Source organism: Belonocnema kinseyi, chromosome 9, assembly GCF_010883055.1.
Source record: "Belonocnema kinseyi isolate 2016_QV_RU_SX_M_011 chromosome 9, B_treatae_v1, whole genome shotgun sequence".
NCBI lineage: Eukaryota > Metazoa > Arthropoda > Insecta > Hymenoptera > Cynipidae > Belonocnema > Belonocnema kinseyi.
This window is the reverse complement of record NC_046665.1, coordinates 11,216,526-11,222,523: the sequence shown is the minus strand read 5'-3', so window position 1 is coordinate 11,222,523 and position 5,998 is coordinate 11,216,526. Positions and strand designations below refer to the sequence as shown.

The 5,998-nt window shown below is 37.5% G+C and overlaps 1 protein-coding gene across 1 annotated transcript in view; it reads right to left on the bottom strand.

The window, feature by feature from the left end:
• The window catches only part of LOC117180904 (angiogenic factor with G patch and FHA domains 1), a 600,913-nt gene extending 596,218 nt beyond the window's left edge, over window positions 1-4,695 (bottom strand). Inside the window, exon 1 of the mRNA XM_033373513.1 lies at window positions 4,680-4,695. The gene's annotated coding sequence lies outside the window, so the exon portion shown is untranslated. The remainder of the gene's footprint in view (window positions 1-4,679) is intronic.
• Window positions 4,696-5,998: the final 1,303 nt, after the last annotated feature.

Genomic DNA, 5,998 nt, shown 5'->3' with positions numbered 1-5,998 from the left:
TCCATATTTGAGGATTTTATTTGGAGTTTTCATTTTTGAATTAACGACTTTGAGTTTATTCGTTTTTACGTCCCTAATTTTAGCATTAGCTTCTCCAATCAATTTTTCTATAACATATTATCCTTCAAAGAAAGGATCAAATTTCTTTTCGTTTCTGATTTCTACCTTTAGGGCTACCTTGCTTCCTACACCTGCGTATTATATGAGAAAATAGCAAACGGAGCCTCTCATCCCAATTTTGTGCATTTCCAAACTGTCTCAAATACTCTACAAGAGTCTAATGGCTTCTTTCCAGAGAGCCCAATGATTGCGGATGATTAGCTGTGTATTGGACTATTTGAATATCGAAGATTTTACAGAAGGTTTGTAAAACTTTGCCAGTGAAATTTTTGCCTTGATCAGTATGAATTACTTTCGGACATCCATAGCGAGAAATAAATTGTTCGGCAATTGCATTCGCTATAGTAACAGAATCAGTTTTAGATAAGGGAATCTCATCGGCGTATCTTGAATAATTACACTGAATCGCTAAAATATGATTATGAACTCGAGGAGTTGTAGGAAGAGGTCCTACCATATCTATTTGAATTTTATCGAACGGTTCTTTGGGTGTGTCTGTGATAATCATGGGTTGCCGAGTTCGAGTTCTGATTAATTTATTTCTTTGGCAGTTTTTACAAAACTTAACAAACTTCTGAATATCAGATTTCATACTGGACCAAAAGAAATTCGGTCTAATTTGCAAATACGTTTTAGAGAGACCTTTATGATCTCCAACTGTCGATTCATGAGCTTCCTGTAATATTTTCTGCCTTTCCTCCGGAGATGGAAACTTGATTTCTCCTGAATAAACTTTTATTACCAGACCAGTTCCAAGAGAATGTTTTCGAAAGATTTTCTCAATTGATGACCAAGATATTTCATCCAAATTGTTTCCTGTTTTTGAAACTTTGACTGTCTGAACTTAAAGGAGTTCCATTGCTTTTCGAAGAGCCAGCAAAGTTCCCGAAATAACGTTAAGATAAGCCTTATCTTCAAAATCGAGCCTTTACAATTACATGGAATATGTAACGATTGTTTTGAGAAAACACAACTACCTCTCCAACCCGGAGATTTTCATTTTGTAAACTTTAAACATTAATTAAGTTGTTTTGCATTAACTCTTTGCTTATTTCTGATACCAGATTCCCATCTGCTGACGCGTAATTGCTTGTACCTTGCAGAGTTAGATCCAAGCTCCTACATGGTTCTACAACACAGGCCTTAACCACCTCGAGGAGAGTCCGTTTGCCTCAAACAGACTTCGTCCCAATGTTCGAGAGAGCCCGCTTGCCTAACGTAGGCATCGTACAAGAACAGTGAATCTGAGAACTACCCTCACCTAATGTGTTATCTGAGGAGCACCCAGATTCGAGGTCCGAATCAACTTCCGATTCACAAGAAGGATCTGTAAACGCAGCGTACAGATCTTCAGCCTGTGGGATCCCGTTATTTAAGAACGCATACCTTGTCTGCCCATCCGGATCGTCGGTTTTATCTTCCTAGGCAGGGGATTTGCCGTTGAACCCCTGGTCGTGCACTACCGTGGTCCCACCAACCAACCCGAACTCAGTAGACAAAATACCGTTAACGTTATCGCAAGGGTTTCGAGAGAGTGCGTCGGCATTGGCATTCTTTTTACCAGGCTTATACACAATTAGATAACTGTACTCACTTAAGAATATTCGCCATCGAGCCAACCGAGAGACTGTGTCCTTTAGACCATGCAGCCAGATCAAGAGACGATGATTCATCACCAAAGTAAATTAACGACCGTACAAATATGGTCGAAAATGTTTCACATTGAAAACTATTGTCAATAACTCTTTTTCAGTAGTTAAGAAATTCAATTCGGGTTCATGGAGAGTACAGGATGCATATGCTATGGGCAAATCTTGTCCTATGGGACCTTGACTATGGACTCCGCCTACCGCATAACTGAAAGCATCCCTTGTAAGTACAAAAGGTCTTAAAAAATCAGAATATTGTGAAATAAACTCTGAGCAAATTTTATCACGAAGAACTTCAAAGGCCTCCTGTTGAGCAGGGCCTCAACCAAAAGAGACTTTATCATTTAAAATGGCTGTTAATGATTTTGCCAGCTTTGCGAAATCAGGTATAAACTTACGATAATATACTATTAGACCCAAAAACTGCTTTATATTTTTCTTTGTTTTAGGTAAAGGGAACCTTTGGACGGCTTCCACTTTTTTTGGATTCGGCTTGACACCATCCCGAGTAATTATATGTCCTAAACAGGTAATTTCATGTCGAAGAAAATGACATTTTTCCGGTTGCAAGGCTAAACCAGCAGACTTTAAACACTCTAATAGGACCCTTAATTTTCGAGTATGTTCAGCTAAAGATGAAGCATAAATAACTATGTCATTCATATAGACGAAGAGTTCAATACCTTGAAGACCTGTCAACACCTGATCTATCATCCGTTGAAATGTGGCGGGAGCATTTTTAAGCCCGAATGGCATTCTATTGTACTCATAGTGGCCATAAGGAGTAGAAAAGCAGTTTTGGTCTTGGAATCTTATTCCATTGGAATTTGATGCAAACCCATGGCCAAATCCAAAACTGAAAAATATAGAGTTCCGCCGAACTGTTCCAGAATGTCCGTAATATAGGGTAAAGGGTAAACGTCCTGAACGGTTCGCTCATTTATCGCACGGTAATCGATGACCATTTGCCATCGCTTATTACCTTGTGCATCATTAGGTTTAGGTACAATTATTGCAGGCGAATTATAAGGGGAATTTAAAGGCTGAATTATTTCGTCTTTAAGTAGGTTTTCAGTCTGACACAGAATTACTTCTTTATGGATAGGAGGATTTCTATACTGCTTGATGTTAATAGGATGTTCACCGGTGGTCAAAATTTTGTGAGCTACAGTATTTGTTTTCCCTAATTTATCTCCAGGCAGAAAAAACTGATAGGGGAATTCCGAAAACTAACAGGCTACTTTTTTCCTCATCATTTAAATCCTTCAAATTGAGATTTCCTCAAAGTTTTGTAAATCTCATTGCTTTAGATTTTTGTTCCTCTCTAGAATTTTCTGATTCCTTGGGATTCCGAACCAAAGGAGAAAGTACTTAACATTTTTCTAACTCAAGAAGAGGCACGGTCAATTCTACATCCTCATCTGATGAATTTATTACAAAAATTCTAACTTAATTCGCAATATTCGACACTGAAGCTTCGCCAGCACAGATGTCTGGCCATTTTTAAGAGATGAATTTTTAAAATTTACTACACGGTACGGTTCCTCTGAAGTGTGAAGATTTAGGACGACTCTGTTAGTGGCTTTTTCTGATTTTGGGCGCGAATTCCCCCACCTGTTGGTCCACTTTCTCGTATAAAAAATGCGGTAAACCTTTCTTAGCTCGAGAAATTTCGGTGTCATGTTTTTTCTTAAATTTGCAATATTTAAATTCATGTCCGACCCTTCCGCAATAATTACAATTTCTACTCTCTCTGTTCCTTACATTTAACATTCTGTCATTTTTAGGAAAGTCCCGCTTACGATGTCTGTATTCGTGACACTTATAACACTGAATAGAATTTATATATTGCTCTTGACCTTTATCATTCTGATTATCGGATTTAAAATTAGCAATGTATTTTTTAGGCGCTTGCCTTTTATCATAAGAAGACGTGGCTGCTTCTTGCTCCCCATTATGAACCAAACTCTAACTTTTATTTTCAAGATCGGCTTCAGAAGCTAATTCTATTGCTATGTCCAAAGTAGGAGGAGCTTTTTCGCGAATAAAAGTCAGAGTATCTCTGTCTAATCCGCGCATAAAATTAAATATGGCATTTTCCCGTTATTCTTTACAATGTTCTCCACCTGTCGCGCCTGGATTGTTCTCCATTACTTTTATAACGATTTTGTTTAGAATTTCAGTTACACGGGCTCCATAATCATCAATACTTTCGTCTACCGCTCTTTTTACCCCAGCCAATTCTTGCGACAACTGACTTATATCCGATTTTAGCGAGTATATTCTTTGAAGTGTTTTTAACAATTCTTCCAAACCGAGACCAACTTTATCTTGTATATGTTTACGCGCTGCTATCTTCATTCGTGTTTTAATAAGCATTACTAGATAGCTCATTTCGTGAGTTTCTATGAATGTTGCCGCGGTCTTACAATGTTCAACGAACATAGTAACAGACATGTTAGTTCAATCAAAATTAGAAATTATATCACGATTAATTTTTATTCCTTCACCTATCTTAGGTTATTGAATAGGAATCTTATCAATTTCTGTTCTTGAAACCCGGGCCGCTCTTTCAAATAATTCATGTCTCGAAAAGTCATGAAAAACCCTATCGTTACTTTCAGCACGTGAAGAAATGGATGCAGCACTATTATCAAACTCAAGAACTACATTTTTATTGCTTTGCGTTGATTTAACCGTATTTATCAAATTTCTATTTTTTCTTACGTTTCTAGTCACCCGTTTTGAAATTTTCTTACTTGTTCGAGCGATATCTACTTCTTTGGGAGCAACCCGCTTATTTTTTCGCGAAGCCGGCATTTTGGTTCACTATGAATCGCAAAATTTAAGTTTTTTAATCTGTTCACTGAAAAAATCGTTTAATAATCTACTTGTAATTTTTTTACTTACAGTTTGACGTTGGTTCTGGCCACTCAATAGAATTCAAAAATATTTCTCTCACTTCAGTCACTAGCTTCACAGAAGTCTGATCGAGCGAAGTCTGAAGTTCTTGGAATCCGATGTAGATCCTTGAAATTGATGAAGTCTCCTTTTTATCCCATCGAGTTCTTTTGATCTTTTTTAGGTCCCTCGGTGCCGTAACCCTCTTCCGTATCGGGCAGGTCCAACGTTGCTGTAACCCTCTTCCGTTCTGGGCCAGTAATCTCGTTCTAGTAATCTTACTGATGATTTTTTTTATTTTGAGATTTTGTATACAAACTTCTTTAAGCTCGCAGTTGACAAAGGGGATTAATTCGTGAAATCTTCCTCAACCGACTACGACCTGGGTGCAATTGACAACACCCTAGCTACCGGGAGTAAAACCACGCAAAACCCTGGTAGAAGGTCGCGGCTTTTCTCAAACAATTATTGTTTGGACCTTTTAAGTTTATTAAATGTCAATGCTTACTTAAAAATTTGTCCACATGTTGCATTTTGAATTTTTAGTTCTTTGTCCTTGCACTTCACTTTTACGAAGAGCTTTCAAATTTAAAACATTATCGTTCTACTCTGTCGATAATTCAGTCTTGAGCGATAGTTGAATTATACGCACAACGAAAAACTAGTAAAACAGTTCGTATTTGACCAGACACGCACACTCAATGTTAAATGTCATTGACCTAGTTTGCGGTGCAGTATCCCACTTCTGACACCAATGTTACGTCCCAGGATCTGCTGTCGAGCTTTATTCCGTTGTAGCCATTTGTTGATTCGTTTATTCAATAGTTATTTTGATTTGTTCACAAGTGCTTTAACTAATCACAAAACATATATAGCATTGCAAGTTTTCGGTCGTTTAAGTCTTTTATTTATTAAAAACAATCACAGAATTATCTAAGTTTAAAGTCACAGATTCAAAGTCGTGCTGTCGAATGAAGAGACAAACAAATCTGCCCTTTTTTAGCTGTGCATACCTTTTTATAATCTGCAAATGGGAGGAGACTTATTCCCCCTCTTCGGCCAAGATCCAATAACATTTCTGATGTCATGGAATTTTCCTATAACTAGCCAATAAGAAAGTAGGTCACTTCGCTCCGGCATCCGGCCTAACTGGCGCCACACACTCATTAATGATACTAAATTTAGACCTATGACTCACTAAGTAAATAAACACTTCACTTTAACACGCAATTTATTATGTACTGCGTAGAAGTCCAAACGAACTGAAGCTAACTTTAGAACAGAGAGAGAGAGAGCATCGTATTACGTATAATCATTTTATATCATTA